Source organism: Sciurus carolinensis, chromosome 19 (assembly GCF_902686445.1).
Source record: "Sciurus carolinensis chromosome 19, mSciCar1.2, whole genome shotgun sequence".
Taxonomy (NCBI): Eukaryota; Metazoa; Chordata; class Mammalia; order Rodentia; family Sciuridae; genus Sciurus; species Sciurus carolinensis.
This window is the reverse complement of record NC_062231.1, coordinates 3481050-3501506: the sequence shown is the minus strand read 5'-3', so window position 1 is coordinate 3501506 and position 20457 is coordinate 3481050. Positions and strand designations below refer to the sequence as shown.

The window sequence follows — 20457 nt, the reverse complement described above, 5'->3', positions numbered from 1 at the left end:
AACAATTCCATAGTGACCATTCTTGGTAGGAAGACTTCCATGTTTGGCACACATACTTCACCCTATTTAAACCACTGTATATGCAGCACATACATAATGAGACTGTGCTGACTATGTAGATGAGATGAACCCAGAGCTCAGGTCATGGGCTTCTCAAGGTTGTATGCTTATCCTTTACATGGAAGATCATATAGGTACATTCAAGCCATCTGACTTCAGAGATTGTAATTCTGAGCATTTTCTCTGTGAATACATTAACAAAAGTACATTTGTTCATGAACAAAACAGAAAAAAAGGTAACACGAAACTAATGTATATAAGGATTGTCTAAGACTGATTCTTTTTGTTTGGAGGATTTTATTTCCAATGAAATTACAATGATTTTAATTAACCAAAAAGTACACAGTCCTTACTATATTCCTGGAATGCAATCAAGATAATGGTCTCCACAAAAACAAGAAATCACTCTTGAAGTAAGACCTCACCATGAAAAATGCAGGGTCATAACAGGGAAAATTTTCTACACCATTTGGTAATTTTTCATTTACGGCAGAAAATTTTGTACTTTTTATCAAGTATAATCCAGCCATGATTGGGAAATGATGGAAATCAGTGAGAGAGGGATGGCTTCAAAGGGTGCCAGGGAACCTTGAGTATTGGAGTGGGAAAGGGGCATTGGGACAGGTCCACAATGTTTCCTCATGGACTACTATTGACTGAGTGGGATGAAACAATATTTATGAAAATGAATTTCCTTACTTTTCTTCTCAAATATGTATTTCATGATTCCTTACCCACAAAGATGGAAAAATACAAAAAACTAAATGACATTATTAACATAAAAAATGCTTTTTACTCTGAAGTTGGAATTGGGATCTTGGCCAACACCATCCTCTTTCTGTTCTATCTCATCAAGTTTCTCTTTGACAGAAGGTTCAAGAACACTGACGTGATCACTGGTCTCTTGGCCCTAACCCACCTGCTGATGCTGCTCACCATGGGGTTCATAGCTACAGACACTTTTTCATCTCAGCAGGGGCTTTGGGATGACATCACATGTAAATCAATCATCTACTTGTACAGGATTTTGAGGGGCTTCTCCATGTGTGCCACCTGCCTGCTGAGTGTCCTCCAGGCCATCAGCCCCAGGAGCTCCTGTTTGGCAAAGTTCAAACATAAACCCCCACCTGAAAGCTTGAGTTTCCTTGTTTTCCTGTGGCTTTTTTATATGTCCTTTAGTGCTCACTTCTCAATATCTGTGGTTGAAAATTCCAATGTGACCTCACACAGCCTGATATTTCTCAGTGATTCCTGCACTGTATTACCCATGAGTTACTTGCTCAGGCATGTATTTTCCATACTAGGTGTGTTTCGGGATGTCTTTCTTTTAGGGCTCATGGTGCTCTCAAGTGGGTACATGGTGACCCTGCTGTGCAGGCATAGGAGGCAGTGCCAGCACCTTCATAGCACCAGCCTGTCTCCAAAAGCATCCCCAGAACAGAGGGCCACCAGGACCATCCTGCTGCTGATGGGCTTCTTTGTGCTCATGTACTGTTTGGACTTCATTGTCTCCTCCTCTAGAACTCTGTGGAGCAGTGACCCTGTTGTCATTCTATCCAGATGATGGTGTGCAATGCCTACGCCACAATCAGTCCCTTGGTTTTCATCTGTACTGAAAAACAAAGTGCTAACATTGTGAAAAGCTTGTGGTGGAAGAGGAATAAATGTTCAGTCTTTGCATGATGGAAAAATTATCTGAATTCACCACTGAACAGCCTTGATACAATTAATCATGGAGTGGTGCATATGCACTTGCGTTGAATGAGTAGATGAAGTGGGGTATTTTAAATGATTACGTTGAAATCTGTGAATGAGAAATACATCCAAGATTATTATCCAAATGGCTCCAAGATAAACTAAGAACTTTATATCTGATCAATGATTCAAAGGCAGCCCTGAAAGGCAAATATCATTTACATTATGGGTATTAGTTCATATGTGAGAGATTGGAGCAATGCCTAATAAATTAATAGTCTCAGTAACTTGTGTTATGCCTAATAGAATGTAAATATCTCATAATACATTGGTCAAGTGTACTTTTATGAATATAACAAAAAATTGGATACAGGGACACAAATTATCATTTGAAAACCATTGCTCATGGAAACAGTCTCATATCCACAAGTACATGAATGTATAAACATGTGATCTGGATATATACCATTCAGCAGTAAAGAGGAAGGAGATTCTGATGCAAAGGTAACACAGATTAATCTTCAAGTTATAATGCCACGTGAACCATCATTTACTATAGAATCAACAATGTATAAATCAACACCTACAGGATGAAACTTGGGGTAGTGTGAATTAAAAAGACAATATAGCATATTCCAACAGTGAAGGAAGGAGTGCATTTGGGAATTCTTGTTTGATGGATACAGAGATAGATTAGGAAGCAGAAAAAGTGGGGAGAAAGTGGAGATTATGCATGTACCCAAATTTGAATGTCCTTAATTCCACTGATCTGTTCTCCTAAATATGGTTAAATAGTCAATTTTATCTTCTCTGTATTTAACCATAATAAAATGTTTCAATAACCTTGTAGTCAATGGTGAGAAAAACATTCCCTGCAATTACAAAGAAAAGAGACATGCTTCTCATTGTGCCAAAATATAATTTTGTAATCATTTGAAAATCTTTCTGCAAAACTCTTCCAATCCACCCATGCACAGTGACTTAATCCTAGCATCTGGGGAGGCGGAGGCAGGGGAATCATTTCTGAAAGTCAGCTTCAGCAACTTTGTGAGGCTGTACACAACTTAGCAAAACCATGTCTCTAAATAACATTTGAAAAATGGCTGGAGTGGGAATTAGAGCTTAAGAGTTCATCGGTGGGCTTACAAAAAAGGCAAATCACCTACCACTCCATTCTCAGGTCAAAGACTACTAACCAAAAGGGATAAGGTCCCACAGCAGCCCCATGAATGCCACAAACACTTGAAGTCTTTTCTGCTGTGAAACCTGCAGGCACCCAAGTCCTGAGACATTTAGGGAGCTGCTAGGGAATCTGCAACACCGCACTAACACAGAACAGAAGCCTAGCCATTGAAGTCCTCCCTCCACCCACAGTGATGCTAAGTGCATAAAGGAGGGTAAATGGAAGGTCCTGGGAAATGAGAATAGGTATGTTGTGTTATGTGCACATAGAATGCGGCATCAGCAACCCCTCTATTATACATAATTATGATGCACCAATAAAAAAACTGATGAATTCATCACCCCAGATGAGTTTCAGAAGAAATGCTTGAAACTCCTAATTATAGAAGTAAAGGAATGATACTAATCACCATGGAAACAGGAAATCAGGGCTCTGATGCATTAGGAGTTGCCTTTTCTATTTCCTTTATTTTACAGGGGGAGACAGAGATCAGGGTCAGTTTTCAATCTTCCTAATATGGACATCCTGTTTACCAATCATCAGTCATTGATGAGACTGTCCTCTCAACTATGAATTTCTAGCAGTCTTTTTGTGAATATACTGGCTATAGATCATAGATACACAGATTTATTTCCATTATCTCCACTGTGATTTAAGGTATAAGATCCCATATAAAAATATGCAAACAGATATAATACATATAAAAATGTAAGTATATAAATATATATATAAAGAGTGGGGTATGGCATAAAACATATATGCACATATGTATTTTATATACATATACATATATATTTTGTACATATTTAATATACACATGTGTATGTATACATGTATTTACACACATACATGTATACATATATATATGTATAAGTTTGTGAGTGTGTTAATGCCAATACCATGTTGCTGTGAACTAATTGCAGACCTGAAAATACGAATGTAATAGAACAAAAGCAGAAAAACCTTTCAGGACATTTCAACAGTAAACTTACTAATATTCAAGATCACACCCATGAACATAGGAAACAAAAGCCAAAAGAGTGCACGGGAATGAGATCCAACTCCAAAGCTTCTACACAACAAAGGACACAATCCACAGAGTGAAGTGACATCCTACAGAATGGAAGAAGATATTGGGGAACAATTCATTTGGTAAAGGATTAATATCCTAATGATAATGACTATGTAAACAACAACAAAAAGTCATTCAAAAGTAGACAAATGATTGAAACAGTGAACAAGTATAATATAAGTGTTCAGTGTTTTTAGTCATCAAGGAAATGAAATAAATATTACAATGACTTGTAATCTTGTTCTAGTAGCACAGTTGTTATGCAAAAGGAACAATTAAATGCTGGTGAAGATGTGGAGGATGAAAGGAGCTCTCATACTGAGTGGGAATATAAATCAGTTCAACCAATAGAAAGAGAAGTATGCAAGTCTTTCAAAAAAATGTAAGTAGTACCACCAAATGATCCAACAATCTCAGTTCTGGATATATCCCAAGGGAATGAAATCATACATGCATGCCGACGTTTATTGTAGCAGTATTCAAACAGCTGTGATTTAATAAGTCCAGGGTACCAATCAACAGATGAATGTATGACATTCACACACACTGGAATTTTATCCACCATAAATAAGAATGACTTGCTGTTATGTGAAGAAAAAATGCAAGGAAATGCAGGACCTTGTTAAGTAAAATACACCAGACACAGGAAGACAGGTACTACCTGTCCTCTATCCTAGGTAGATGATAAAGAGTCAAAAGTCAACCTGAATGTGACACTGCAATTAATAGAGGTTGGGAAAGAGTGGGGGGTGGATTAACAGAGACTAGATTTTATCAGTGAATTCTTCACACATGCATGGAAGTGTCACACTGAACACCATCAATATGCATGATCAATACATCATAATTAAAATAATCTGAAAGCACATGAAATTGAAGAACTCAGTGGTACAGAATTACACAAGTGAGTAAAGAATCAAACCTCATCACTATAGAAAACCAACAACCAGAAGAATGTGTAAGAGAGAAAGAAAGGAACAAAGGGTATACAAGAATGGGCAAGGGATATAAAACCAGAAAACAATTAAATGGAAAAATAAGTTCTTACATGTATCAATAATAACCTGGAATGTAAATTTCTCAATAAAAAGATAGACTATAACATATTATCCTAGACTCTTGTCTATACATACATACATTCCTAATACAAATTCTGAGTTATGTGCAAATATTTTGTATTTTCTTGTTATTATAAATGCCTTGATGATAACACACACATAGAAAAGTGCAAAAACCAAATATACAGCCCTTTGAATGAAATATGCCAGACTAAGAAAGACAAGTACCATGTGTCCTCTCTACTGTGGAGATATTAAAGAAAAAAGTCAAAATTCAAATTGAATATGGAATAGAAATTAATAGAGATTGAGAAAAGTTTGCTAAAACCCCAGAAGCACAGTGCCTGTGTCCTTTTGCATCCCAATAACATTTCCACTGCTCCATGAGGTCATGGCTGGAGGCCCTGGCTCCATATTTCTAACAATGGTAGTGCCCAACATCGGGTTCCATACATCATCTAGGAGGCAGAGGGGACCGCATCCACATAGACAGACCCGCTACCTTTTTGAAGCAGTCTCCGTGTGGAGGAGGAAACCAGATTCCTGAGCCAAATCAGACCCCAAATCAAAAGCAGATCTGCAGAACAAGGAAAAAGTCCAAGTGAGCAAGGGCCCAGGTAACTCCAGGTAACTCCATGCACAGATCAAGGTAGGAAAAATGTATTCTCCAGAATGAAGTACTTCCTGATGGTCAGGACATCCTCGAGATTGTGAGTGTGACAGACATGAGTGCAAGAAATCTCCAAAAAGGGTGATTGAACCTCTAAATAAAACAACAACAACAACAAAATTGATCTAGAGAAAGAGGATGCCAGCAGGGAAATAGAAACACAAATTCCCACAGAAAGCCCTCTGGGATTTTGTTAAAATATTGGAAACATAGTCCTAGGATAAAAGGGAAAAAGAAACCAAACAGAAAAAATACTTTTGATTTGGAATCACTGAGCATGCAGGGAGTTTGGGGCATACAAATAATCTCCAGGAAAAATTCAAAACCTATGGACAGGGAAGGAAAATGAAAAGCACAGGCCCTCCCATGTCTGAGTCATACCATAAGAATCTGTGACTGGATCCATTTTATTTTCTAAAGTGTTAAATCTGATACTTTTTTTTGCCTTCTATCTCTAGGCATTTAATACCTGGTAAAAAGTTACAAAACCTTTGTTTCCAGTCCATTCTATGTATATCTGTGTACCTCTACGTATTGTATGGTGTGTCTACATACATAGTTGTGTCTATGTCATACATGCTACCAAAATTAGCATACAGATAAATGAGTGCTTAGAAATTTTAAAGCAGAGAATGGATCCAAATTCTTTTCAGTTCATGTGTCTTTAAGTGGTTAAATAATTATGAGTAAAGATGTCTTTAAGATTACTAACCCACATGATTTCTTGACCACTTGTCAATCAAGAGATCATTGATTTCTATAAAATATTTAAAGTACAATGTCCTCTGCCTTTAAGGATTTTTCTTTGGCAGTAATTACTGACTTAAATTGTCAACTAGACTTATCTGATACCTGTTTTTCATAGGTTAAAAATATGTAAATGTGTTTTAACATAAATGTGATTGATCTTCATAAATGTGTTTTCATAAGTTGTTGGTAAATGGGAAAATAGTAAGATTGCTTTTTTTCCTGGGCCTCTGCTGAAAACAAGGTTACTAAGAATTAAAATCTAAAAAGTATAATCTTAATTGTGAAAGTACAATAGTTCCAGTTGTGCTTTAAGTACTGTAAAACAAAGTAATACAACTTATTAAAAATGAGAAATTTGTATAAATTTAGATTTTTTAAATGATTGTTTCTGAACGGAAATTTAAGAAAGGGTCTCACACTGAAAAAGAAATACAAGAAAGAACAACTATGAAAATACACTTTAGCATGGAAAAGTATAAAGCATGGTAAAGTAATATTCTTATGCTGAATTCCAACATGAAAAAGAGGACAAAATAAGGACATTCTACAAAATAAGTTATAGACAATCTAAGAAAGTTGCTAAAGGATTGTGCAAAGTAAATCTAAAAAAGTTCATATATGGGATTAGTTAACTTAATCAGCAGAGAATTATGCAAGTTTCTTGTTCCTAACCTGTAATGTACTAATTCTCTATGTTTAGAAACAATGGCACCTTTAAATGATGATCTTCATTTCACCATCAAGATAATTTTGTGTGTCTGCTAAATTTTTAATATAAAATTTTAAACCTTATTTTAAACTTGGTGTTAAACTTCAAAGATAATTACTAAACTTAGTTAATAAGGACATCAGTGACCCTAACCACTACTGATATCATTGTATATGAGATGAATTACACAAGCCTTTTAAAATGTAATGCTCAGGAGAACATTTTACCAAGTTGGTGTTCTTCAAGCTAAAATTGTTCTTAACAATAGTCTACTTCAGAATTATAGAGAAAATATACAATTCATTATTTATTATTATTGTAAGAACTAATCAAATTGCTTTTTATTTATGTCATTTAATATTTTTAACTGGATAAAAGTAGTCTGCTATCATATATGTATATATTTTGATATATATTTGATAAATATGATTTTGCATTAACTCTTTCAACTGAATTGGAAATTTAAATGCATTTTTAGGATAAGTAGTGTCTGATTTGTTGAAGTTTAGAGCTCTCCTTTTCTAAAATAAATATTTGTTACATATTTATCATTTGTCCTATTTAGTTATAAATGAGAGCAGAATGCATTTTGATTCATTGGACACAAATGGAGTACAACTTTTATTTCTGTGGTTGTACACAATGTAAAGTCACACCATTCCTGTAATCATACATACATATAGGGTCATGATATTTGTCTCATTCCATCTTCTTTACTTCCCCCACCCCACCTCTCCCCTTATTTCCTCTACACAATTCAACTTTCCTCCATTCTTCCCTTACAGACCCCCTCATTATGTGTCAGCATTCGCTTATCAGAGAAAACATTCGGTCTTTGACTTTTTGGGATTGACATAATTCACTCAGCATGAAATACTCCAGCTACATCCATTTACCACCAAATACCATAGTTTTATTCTTCTTTAGGGCTGAGTAATAAATCATTGTGCATATTTACCACAGTCTCTTTATCCATTCATCTATTGAAGGGCAACTAGGTTGGTTCTACAATATAGCTATTGTGAATTGAGCTGCTATAAACATTGAGATGGCTGCACCAAGGTAGGATGCTGATTTTATGTCCTTTGGGTATAAACCAAGGAGTGGGCAGCTGGGTCAAATGATGGGTTTATTCCAAGTTTTCTGAGGAATCTTCATACTGCTTTCCAAACTGCTTGTACCAGTCTGCAGCTCCACCAAAAATGTAGGAGGGGACTTTTCCCTACATTCTCACTAACACTTATTACTTGCATTCTTGATAATTGCAATTCTGACTGGAGTAAAATGAAACCTTATATGTGTTTTGATTTGCATTTTTCTGATTTCAAGAGATTGTGAACATTTTTTCATATGTTTGTTAATCAATTGTACTTCTTTGAAGTGTTTGTTTAGTCCCCTGGCCCATTTATTGATTGGGTTATTTGTTTTCTTGGTGTTAAGTTTTTTTAGTTATTTATATATCCTGGAGATTACTGTGGGTCTCTCTTAGTCTTTCTGTTTCAGGCATGTTTCAGATGTAATGTTATATTATGTTTACGGATCTTCAGATAGATTCAGGAAATAAAATGGAAGAATAGTGTAATGTGATATTTAAGTAAAAGGCTTTAGAAATGAAGCTCATTACCTAAGTTTGCCATGGTCTCACCTCACCTGAGTTAAGGTTCTCTCTCAGACTACTCCATGTTAGGATGGCTACAAAGAAGACCACAATTAAGCACACTTAAACTTATGTTCAAATGATAGAATTTTTTTGTTCTAAAATTTACTGTGATCTCAAAATAAACAGGTATATTATGCATAAGTAATTGAAATACTGGGATAAAAATATATTTTTTAGTTCATTGCTGTTATAAAAACTGAATATGGTTTTTCCCTTTTGTGTTTCCTTTTCCATTTTTCTTGTAAAACTTTGAAACTGTTTCCTGTTGGTATTTGGAAGAAGCACTGCATCTAAAAGAACAACCTGAGTTAATTTGAGACAATAATGCATCACCTATAGGACACAGATATAAAGGTGACTTCCAGACTCCAGCTGCAGGCTCTCTTCACGGGGCGATCCAAGATGGCGGCCTAGAGGGAGACTGCACCCCCAGTCGCTCCAGAACCCAGGAGTTAAGAAGGGGAGGCATTGAGAGACTCAGACTGAAATAGAGCCACGGGTGAGTCTGTCCACTGGGTAAAGCTCGGCCCGGGTGGCAGGCCCAGATAGAGGTGGCTTACTGGAGCCAGGCAGGGCAGCTAGAGTCTTCCCAGGGTAGCCTTCCACACTCCGGCAGTGGGCTCCTCCCACACGGCCAGCTGCACGGTGCAGGCCCACAGTGAGAGCATTTCCGCACAGAGCCAGTTCCAAACCGTGGAACCAGTAGGGGGCTAGGGGCAGTTTTCTTCGGATGAGCTGCTTTATCAGATTCCTCCAAGACATCAGGCTACTGAAGGCTGGGAGGTGATACACTGGAAATCTACCTGGGACACTATAAGCCAATAGCGGAAAACTGCAATATCTCAGGGTCCCACTGACAACTGACCAATATGAGAAAACAAGGGAAGAAAATGTCCCAAACAAACCTAGATACTACATCAATAAAACCCAATGATAGCACAGCAGAAGAAATGTCAGAAAGGGAGTTCAGAATGTACGTAATTAAAACGATCAGGGAAGCTAATGAGGAGATGAAAGAGCAAATGCAGGCATTGAAGGAGGAGATGAAAGAGCAAATGCAGGCATTAAATGATCGCACCAATCAACAGTTAAAAGACCAAATACGGGAAGCAAGAGATCATTTCAATAAAGAGTTAGAGATACTGAAAAAAAAAAACAAACTGAAATACTTGAAATGAAGGAAACAATAAACCAAGTTAAAAACTCCATAGAAAGCATAACCAATAGGATAGAACACCTGGAAGACAGAACCTCAGACATTGAAGACAAATTATTTGATCTTGATAGCAAAGTTGGCCAAACAGAAAAGATGGTAAGAAATCATGAACAGAATCTACAAGAATTATGGGATATCATGAAAAGGACAAATTTAAGAATTATTGGGATTGAGGAAGGCTTAGAGAAACAAACCAAAGGAATGAACAATCTATTCAATGAAATAATAACAGAAAATTTCCCAAATCTGAAGAATGAAATGGAAAACCAAGTACAAGAGGCTTATAGAACTCCAAGCATACAAAATTACAACAGACCCACACCAAGGAACATTATTATGAAAATACCTAACATAAAAAAGAAAGACAGAATTTTAAAGGCCGCGAGAGAAAAGAATCAAATTACATTCAGAGGGAAACCAATAAGAATATCAGCAGATTTTTCAATCCAGACCCTAAAAGCTAGAAGGGCTGGAACAACATATACCAAGCCCTGAAAGAAAACGGATGCCAACCAAGAATCTTATACCCAGCAAAACTTACCTTCAAATTTGACGATGAAATAAGATCCTTCCATGATAAACAAAAGCTAAAGGAATTTACAAAAAGAAAGCCAGCATTACAGAACATTATCAGCAAAATATTCCATGAGGAAGAGATGAAAAACAACGATGCAAATCAGCAACAGGAGGCGCTAGCCTAAAGGAATAGCCAAATAAAGGAGAAACCAAATCATGTCAAAAACAAATATGAGTCAATTGACTGGGAATACAAATCATATCACAATAATAACCCTGAATGTTAATGGCCTGAATTCATCAATCAAAAGACACAGAATGGCAGATTGGATTAAAAAGAAAAATCCAACAATATGCTGCCTGCAAGAGACTCACCTCATAGAAAGAGACACCCATAGACTAAAGGTGAAAGGATGGGGAAAAACATACCATGCACACGGACACAGCAAAAAAGCTGGAGTATCCATCCTCATCTCAGATATTGTGGACTTCAAACCAAAACTAATCAGAAGGGATAAAGAAGGACATTACATGCTGCTTAAGGGAAGCATAAATCAGCAAGACATAACAATCATAAATATCTATGCCCCGAACATTGGCTCATCCACGTACGTCAAACAAATCCTTCTCAATTACAGAATTCAAATAGACCACAACACAATAATACTAGGCGATTTTAACACACCTCTCTCACCACTGGATAGATCGTCCAAACAAAAATTGAATAAAGAAACTATAGATCTCAACAACACAATCAGCAATTTAGACTTAACGGACATATATAGAATATACCATCCAACAAAGAACGAATACACTTTCTTCTCAGCAGCACATGGATCCATCTCTAAAATAGACCATATTTTATGCCACAAAGGTACTGTTAGCAAATACAAGAAGATAGAGATACTACCTTGTACTCTATCAGATCATAATGGATTGAAATTAGAAATAAATGACAGAATAAAAAACAGAAACTTCTCCAATACCTGGAGACTAAATAATACACTATTATATGATGAATGGATAACAGAAGACATCAGGAGGGAAATAAAAAAATTCTTAGAAATAAACGAGAACAAAGACACATCATATCAAAATCTCTGGGACACTATGAAAGCAGTACTTAGAGGAAGATTTATTTCATGGGGTGCATTCAAAAAAAGAAGTAGAAATCAACAAATAAACGACAACACTACAGCTCAAGCACTAGAAAAAGAAGAGCAGACCAATACCAAAAGTAGTAGAAGACAGGAAATAGTTAAAATCAGAGCCGAAATCAACGAAATCGAAACAAAAGAAACAATTGGAAAAATTAACAAAATAAATAGTTGGTTCTTTGAAAAAATAAATAAAATTGATAAACCCTTAGCCACACTAACAAAGAGAAAGAGGGAGAAAACTCAAATTACTAAAATTCGGAATGAACAAGGAAACATCACAACAGACACGAGTGAAATACAAAACATAATTAGAAGCTATTTCGAAAATCTATACTCCAACAAAACAGAAAACCTCGAAGACATCAACAAATTTCTAGAGACATATGAACTACCTAAACTGAACGAGGAGGACATACACAACTTAAATAAACCAATTTCAAGCAATGAAATAGAAGAGGTCATCAAAAGCCTACCAACAAAGAAAAGTCCAGGACCAGATGGGTTCTCAGCCGAGTTCTACAAAACCTTTAAAGAAGAGCTCATTCCAATACTCCTCAAACTATTCCATGAAATAGAAGAGGAGGGAACCCTACCAAACTCGTTCTATGAAGCCAGTATCACCCTGATACCTAAACCAGACAGAGACACATCGAGGAAAGAAAATTTCAGACCAATATCCTTAATGAATATCGATGCAAAAATTCTCAACAAAATTTTAGCAAATCGCATACAAATATATATTAAAAAGATAGTGCACCACGATCAAGTGGGTTTTATCCCAGGGATGCAAGGTTGGTTCAACATCAGGAAATCAATAAATGTCATTCACCATATCAACAGACTTAAAGTTAAGAATTACATGATTATTTCAATAGATGCAGAAAAAGCATTTGATAAAATACAGCATCCCTTCATGCTCAAAACACTAGAAAAAATTGGGGTAGTGGGAACATTCCTTAACATTATAAAGGCAATCTACGCTAAGCCCATGGCTAATATCATTCTAAATGGTGAAAAACTGAAAGCGTTCCCCCTAAAAACTGGAACAAGGCAGGGATGCCCTCTTTCACCGCTTCTATTCAACATCGTCCTTGAGACTCTAGCCAGAGCAATCAGACAAACCAAAGAAATTAAAGGGATACGAATAGGAAAAGAAGAACTCAAACTATCCCTGTTCGCTGATGACATGATTATATATTTCCACCAGAAAACTTTTAGAACTCATAAGTGAATTCAGTAAAGTAGCAGGTTACAAGATCAATGCTCATAAATCCAATGCATTTTTATACATAAGTGATGAATCTTCAGAAAGAGAAATTAGGAAAACTACCCCATTCACAATAGCATCGAAAAAAATAAAATACTTGGGAATCAATCTCACAAAAGAGGTGAAAGACCTCTACAATGAGAACTACAGAACACTAAAGAAAGAAATTAAAGAAAACCTTAGAAGATGGAAAGATCTCCCATATTCCTGGATAGGCAGAATTAATATCGTCAAAATGGCTATACTACCTAAAGTGCTATACAGATTCAATGCAATTCCAATTAAAATCCCAATGATGTACCTTGCAGAAATAGAGCAAGCAATTATGAAATTCATCTGGAAGAATAAAAAACCTAGAATAGCTAAAGCAATCCTCAGTAGCAAGAGCGAAGCAGGGGGTATTGCAATACCAGATCTTCAACTCTACTACAAAGCAATAGTAACAAAAACGGCATGGTATTGGTACCAAAATAGACAGGTAGATCAATGTACAGAATAGAGGACATGGACACAAACCCAAATAAATACAATTTTCTCATACTAGACAAAGGTTCCAACAATATGCAATGGAGAAAAGATAGCCTCTTCAACAAATGGTGCTGGGAAAACTGGAAAACCATATGCAATAGAATGAAATTAAACCCCTATCTCTCACCCTACACAAAACTCAACTCAAAATGGATCAAGGACCTCGGAATCAGACCAGAGACCCTGCATCTTATAGAAGAAAAAGTAGGTCCAAATCTTCAACTTGTTGGCTTAGGATCAGACTTCCTTAACAGGACTCCCATAGCACAAGAAATAAAAGCAAGAATCAACAACTGGGATAGATTCAAACTTAAAAGCTTTCTCTCAGCAAAGGAAACTATCAGAAATGTGAAGAGAGAGCCTACAGAGTGGGAGAATATCTTTGCCAACCATACCTCAGATAGAGCGCTAATTTCCAGAATCTATAAAGAACTCAAAAAACTCTACACGAAGAATACAAATAATCCAATCAACAAATGGGCTAAGGAAATGAACAGACACTTCACAGAAGAAGATGTACAAGTAATCAATAGATATATGAAAAAATGTTCAACATCCCTAGTAATAAGGGAAATGCAAATCAAAACTACCTTAAGATTTCATCTCACCCCAATTAGAATGGCGATTATCAAGAATACAAGCAACAATAGGTGTTGGCGAGGATGTGGTGAAAAAGGAACACTCATACATTGCTGGTGGGGTTGCAAATTAGTGCAGCCACTCTGGAAAGCAGTGTGGAGATTCCTCAGAAAGCTTGGAATGGAAACACCATTTGACCCAGCTATCCCACTCCTTGGCCTATACCCAAAGGACTTAAAATCAGCATACTACAGAGATACAGCCACATCATTGTTCATTGCTGCTCAATTCACCATAGCCAGATTGTGGAACCAACCTAGATGCCCTTCAGTTGATGAATGGATAAAGAAACTGTGGCATATTTATACAATGGAATATTACTCCGCAATGAAGAATGATAAAATTATGGCATTTGTAGGCAAATGGTCGAAATTGGAGAATATCATGCTAAGTGAGATAAGCCAATCTCAAAAAACTAGAGGACGAATGATCTCGCTGATAAGTGGATGAGGACATATAATGGGGGGTGGGAGGGGCTAGCATTAGGTTTAGGGTTAGGTTTAGAGTTAGGCTAAGGAGAGCGGTAAGAATGAAGGAAAGAAGGACTGTGTAGTTGGAAAAGAGGGGTGGGAGGGGTGGGGGGAGGGGAAAAATAAAATAAACATCATTACCCTATGTAAATGTAAAAAAATTAAAAAAAAAGAAAAAAAGAAAAAAAAAAAGATCCTATCTTGCACTAAGATAATGTTTTGGAAAAGATCTGATGACCGAGAAGGACAGCAGAGTTAACGCAAAATCATGAGTGGAAGTTGGAGGCAGATGGGAGAAAAGTATAAGTGACTTTTTCTCTTTTAATTCCAACCTCCGCCTATCTAATTCCTTATGTTCTTTACCCAGTGCACTTCCTCCAGGAAGCCCTTCCCAAGCCATACTGCTGAGTTTGGCTGTTTGTGATTCCCTTCCTGTGAGCTCATTAGTCTGTTGTCCATGAACCTCATTCCCTTCATTCTCCAACCACTCAAGGTCATTTAAGAACTCTGTCCCTCCTCAAAGGCAGGAACTTCTCCATTTCAACTCTTCAGTGACCATGGCTCAGCATGAAACCCTGTGACTGACCATCCCAGTATGCCTAGGACTGAAAGTTTCCCAGGACACAGAATTTTTAGTGATAAAATCAGGATAGTCAGGTACACAGGGATGACTGGTCACCAGCTGATACACTGTTGATTCAGAAAGTGCTTAAAAAAAAATAAAAAATAAAGGTGACTTCCAGTATTATTAGTGACTCCAATTACATTGAAGGCTTCACTGTAAAATTACAGTCATTGTAGTTAAAACCAGTACTTTACTTCACCACTGGTGAAACTGATCTTCTGGATGTTTAAATCCTAAACCTGGACATCACAGGTGAGGAAGTAAAAGGGCCCAGGAAAAAGCAGCCAATAGTTGGCTGTTGCCTTCTACAGTCAGCCAGCAACCAGGGAACAATGGTACCCCCAATGTCCCTGCAACTCCAGTGAGTCACCTGAATCCCTGATCAGAGGGACTGATGACCCTAGGAAAGAAGAAGACAAAGAGTGCTCATTCTGAAAAGAGGAGAGCCATTGGAAAGGAAATGTCTCTTGTGCTTCCCTGGGAAGCCTCATGTGGTCAGCAAAACCCTAACCCATCCTGCCAGATGGCACAACTGGTACAGACATATCTAAAGAACCAAGGACTTCTCCAAGGTTCCCAAGATTGATCCCTGACAAATCTCAGCTGATGCTAAGAGTAGAGAGGAAAAAGTTCAGTTGTGAGCAACTTGGTCTTAGACAACTAACAGGAGGATACAACCAAAGCAGAGTCATACACTGACTTTTAAAAGATAATACTGCTTTTATTGTTACATGAGATGTTCCTTTGTATCAGTCCTTCTAAAAGTAAGTGAAAATGGGAGGGCATAAGGGCAGGGTTTTTACACAGGAGTGCCTGATATATATCACAGAAATTTCTGTCTGAGTGACATGTCTCTTTTGTGTCAATCTGAGACCTACAAATCTTCCTAATGCTGTGCAAAGGCCAACTTCATCTCTTTTTACCTTGTTTGCTGTTATGATTATTATGAGGTGCTGCTCAGACTCCTTCTGTGGAGTTTGTAATTCATCACTGGCAGTCTGGTTATTTGGTTTAAATAAACACCTATAAAGAAGACAAGTTTTAAAGCAGGAAAAGACCTTATTGAGTGCTCCTTTTTCCTGGGATGAGTATCCAAACTGCTAAAAAAGGAGAAATCTTTACCATGGGTGAATTCCAAATCAAAATATTAATATATCTAAGATGCCTGGCAATTCCAAAGGGTACATGAACAAAAGTGAAAATAAGACCAAAGTTAGCAAGGGAAACAGGGGGACTAGGGTGAAATACGAACTCTGGTATACGGTTTTTAGAATACAGCATGTATGCTTAATTGGGATGCTAGATCCAATCATAGGCATTTTGACCTCTCCAACCTGTATCCCATAATGAACATTTTAACAATAGCTTTTGCCTTTGTCCTCACCAATCTCAAAATTACTCAATCACATTGATTATTAGCTTGGGTTCCTCCTGTTAGAGCAAAGGCAATGCTGTGGTGGGACAAAAACACCTGGATGTTCTGGCCAAGAGCACACAAGAATGGCATGCAGATCTCCTTGCCAGGTTTGTTCAGCAGCACAGCCTTCTGCAGAAGTCAGGTTTGCCTTTCCCAGTTATTTCTGAGCACATGTTTGATTCCCATGGTAACAGGAAGACTGTTTTGTGGCTCTTTTTCTCTAATGATTTTAAGTTGTCCCTTTGTTGAAAGACTGTCCATGTCACACAAGGTACAGATGCTGACATTTACACTCACATCCCTCACACATAGTGATAGTTTCTCCTATATCATGATGAGGTCACAACTGTGGAGTTGAGGTGAGAAAGAACTGCTCGAGGGACAGGCAATGCTGTAGCCTCAGCACTGATTTGAATCTTCCATAATATTTGAGCTGATCACAGCACTGTGCAGCTGTGGTTCCAGTAACTCAGGCAGCTTAAGCAGTAGGCTCACTTGAGCTCAGGGTCCAAGAACAGTCTCTGCAACAGAGTGAGATTCCATCTCAAAAATGAAAAAACAATATTTGAATATTTTCTGGTGCACAGTATTTATAACTGATATTGAGGGAGGCAAAAAAAAGTACCAAATGCCTACATTCATCCTCTGACTTTGGTAGACATTTAAGGAATCAGAAGAATTAGCAGCCTCCTGGATCAACATCCTTGGAAGTTTCCCACGGCACCCTCAGGAGTGCCGTTCATATGTCCACATGGTACTGCATAAGGAAGGGGATGGCTTTGGCTGTCCTCCAGAAGTTGACCAGTTCTGCCACTGAACAACTTTCACATTGACCTCATAGACTTCAATGCAGCAGCCTGACTACATTAGATATGGCCATGTAACTACAGGTCAAAACACATATCCACCTGCCATCCAGCTACGTTTATGAGCTTCAAGGTTGCAGGACTGGGGTTGGGATTTCGTTCCTTGGTTGCCTGCACCATTGCTGTGACTCTCTCGTGCCACTTTAGAATGAAAGTCCTTGTTGTAGCAGCAATACTGATCATTGGCTAAGCGCTGGAAGCCCAGGTCTTGCAGCATGGCTGTCAGTGGTCAAATTCAGAATTTCCTCTCATATTTTATCAGCAATTCATTTACTTAATTTATCTGGGACTTAGTTTTCTGCACTATAAAGAGGAGATCATAATACCACAATTCTCATAGCATTACTGTGGTCATTAAGAGTTAATATATACACATGCTCTGCATGCACACAGATAGTAACTGCTGATCTCTTTTTATCAATGTGGATTGCTTTATAAATTTGACTGTCATCCTTGTGCAGGGGCCGTAAGAGACTCCTATGCACCCTGCCAATGTCAGTATACATGCTGCCAAATGAACACTATTGTTACCTCTCACCCATGTCAGCCATGAAACAGATTTTGTCTCTGTTCTACAACTGAGGCCAAAAGAGAATACCACTAGTTGGAGGCCACAAGGCCAACAGAAGGAGAACCTGGGTATGAATTAGGTCTGTGTGTTTCTAAGACACCTGAGTACTCTCCTGTACTGACTCCTGTTTGGCTGCTGCTATTTTTCCTACCCTCATTATTATTCAGATGAAAATAAAATAATACTGAAAAAAATTAATACATGAAAATGCAATTTAAAGAAATACATGGAGATTACAAGGCACAATTATGATGGGAAAAGCTCCTGGGGTTAACATGGAGGAAATTTCATTATCCTTACTGACACTGGTTGCTCTAATCAAAGAAATGAATCATAACACTAATCATATCAGGCACATAAAGAGAGTTGTATTTATGCAAATTTTTTTCTCTTGCTATGACAAAATACTTCTTCCAGAATGCATTTTTAAGCCAAGGGACAACTTAAGGACACTGAAAGATATCTCATTTAGTCATGCACCATAACAAAACAGTCCATCAGTTATTTAGCTTTATTTTATCTACTAGGGATTTAACCCAGGGAAATTTAACTACTGAAAACATTCCCAGCCCTTTTTATATTGTATTTAGAGACAGGATTTTACTAAGTAGCTAAAGGCCTCACTAAGTTGCTGAGGCTAACCTCAAACTTGTGATTCTGTCTCAGCCTTCAGAGGCACTGGGGTTACAGGTATGTTCCACAATACCGGGGTAGATTTAGCAACTTTACAAAGAATAATTGTTCAGATTACAACTCCTTCATGCTCACTTGGAAATTCTAAAATACAAAAGGTGGAAAGACCAAAGGAGGGTTTACTCAGCACTGCATAAACATTTCCTCTCCTTCCCCAATGTGGATTGGAAGAACTTGATTATGCGCTTTTCAGTGCTGATTAGCATCAAAGCACTGACGGTGGCATAGCCATTGCCCACCAGCATCTGGACCCCAAGCCGAGCTGGATCATTCTTCAACATCTTTCCAGAGGAGGATGAGAAAATGCAGTCCACAAAGTACATGACCACAAAGAATCCCATGAGCAGCAGGATGGTCCTGGTGGCCCTCAGCTCTGGGGATGCTTTTGGAGACAGGCTGGTGCTGTGAAGGTGCTGGCACTGCCTCTTATGCCTGCACAAGAGGGTCACCATGTACACACTGAAGAGGGCCATGAGCCCTATAAAGAAAACATCCCGGAGTATTCCTATCAGGGTAAAGAAGGTGTTGAAGTAGTGATGTGTGGAGGAAACCCTGCAGGATTCATAGAAAAACGGTAAAGCTGATGTGTCATTGCTGGGTCCTTCAATGCAGACTAAAACACGAACATTAATGAACATGTTGAACACCCAGAGAATGAGAAAGCAACACAGACTGTTCTGTGGAGATGTCTGTTTGAATTTTGCCAGAAAGGAGCTACTGGGGCTGAGGGTGATGGCCTGAAGGACACTCAGCATACAGGTGGTGCTAACTGACAGGCTTCTCATCAACCTGTACAAGTAGATGACTGCTTTACATGTGATGTCATTCCAAATGTCCTGAACCCCAAAAATGTCCGTATCCAGGAAGGTCCTGATTAATAACATCAGCATATGAATTAGGGCCAAGTGAGCAATGGTCAGATCAGTGGGTTTGGGCCTGCGCTGTAGAAGGAATGTGACTTTGTGGAAGAGAAGCAGGAAGACATTGGCTGCGATCCCAATGACAATTTGGGAGGAAAAGGCATTTCTCAGAGCAATAAAAATGTAACCTGTATTGCTTTCTGTCATTTTTTTTCTGGTGAAAAGAAGTATAGAGTCAATGTCTGAGGATAACATGAAGATCAATTCTCTGTGTCACAATTATTACAAGCTTCAACATTCCCAACCACCAAGAATTTCCACATCAAAATATGTGGGTACCCCTTAGTGCACCCTTTCCAATCTCTTGTAATACTCAAGTCCAGCATCTTTTTTTAACATTATGCCTTGTTTTCCTGGGTAGGGCAACACTTAAATTGTATTTGTGTGTGCAGCAACCTGATAAAACCTGAGCATGGTAGCATTTTAAGTGAATTCAAATGAGGCAGATTGCAGGAATGTCCAAATAGAACTCCCAAGGAGAGGGTGTCAATGGGGCAGGTCCTACAGGCCTACACATTCAGCATTCTCCACTGTGGACTGTTCATCACCAGATTATAGGCAAAATATTGATATATGTGGACTCTGATGTTAGATGCTTGCATTCATTTACTTACTTTTTGGTCGTGGGAATTGAATTCAGGTTTGCTCAACCACTGAGTCTTGTCCACAACTCTGTTTATGTATTTTACTTAGAAACAGGGTCTCATTGAGT

The 20457-nt window shown here is 37.9% G+C and overlaps 1 pseudogene; it reads left to right on the top strand.

Annotated features, from left to right (window-relative positions):
* Positions 1–832: 832 nt before the first annotated feature.
* Positions 833–1743, top strand: LOC124971140 (vomeronasal type-1 receptor 90-like; annotated as a pseudogene).
* The last annotated feature ends 18714 nt before the right edge of the window (positions 1744–20457 follow it).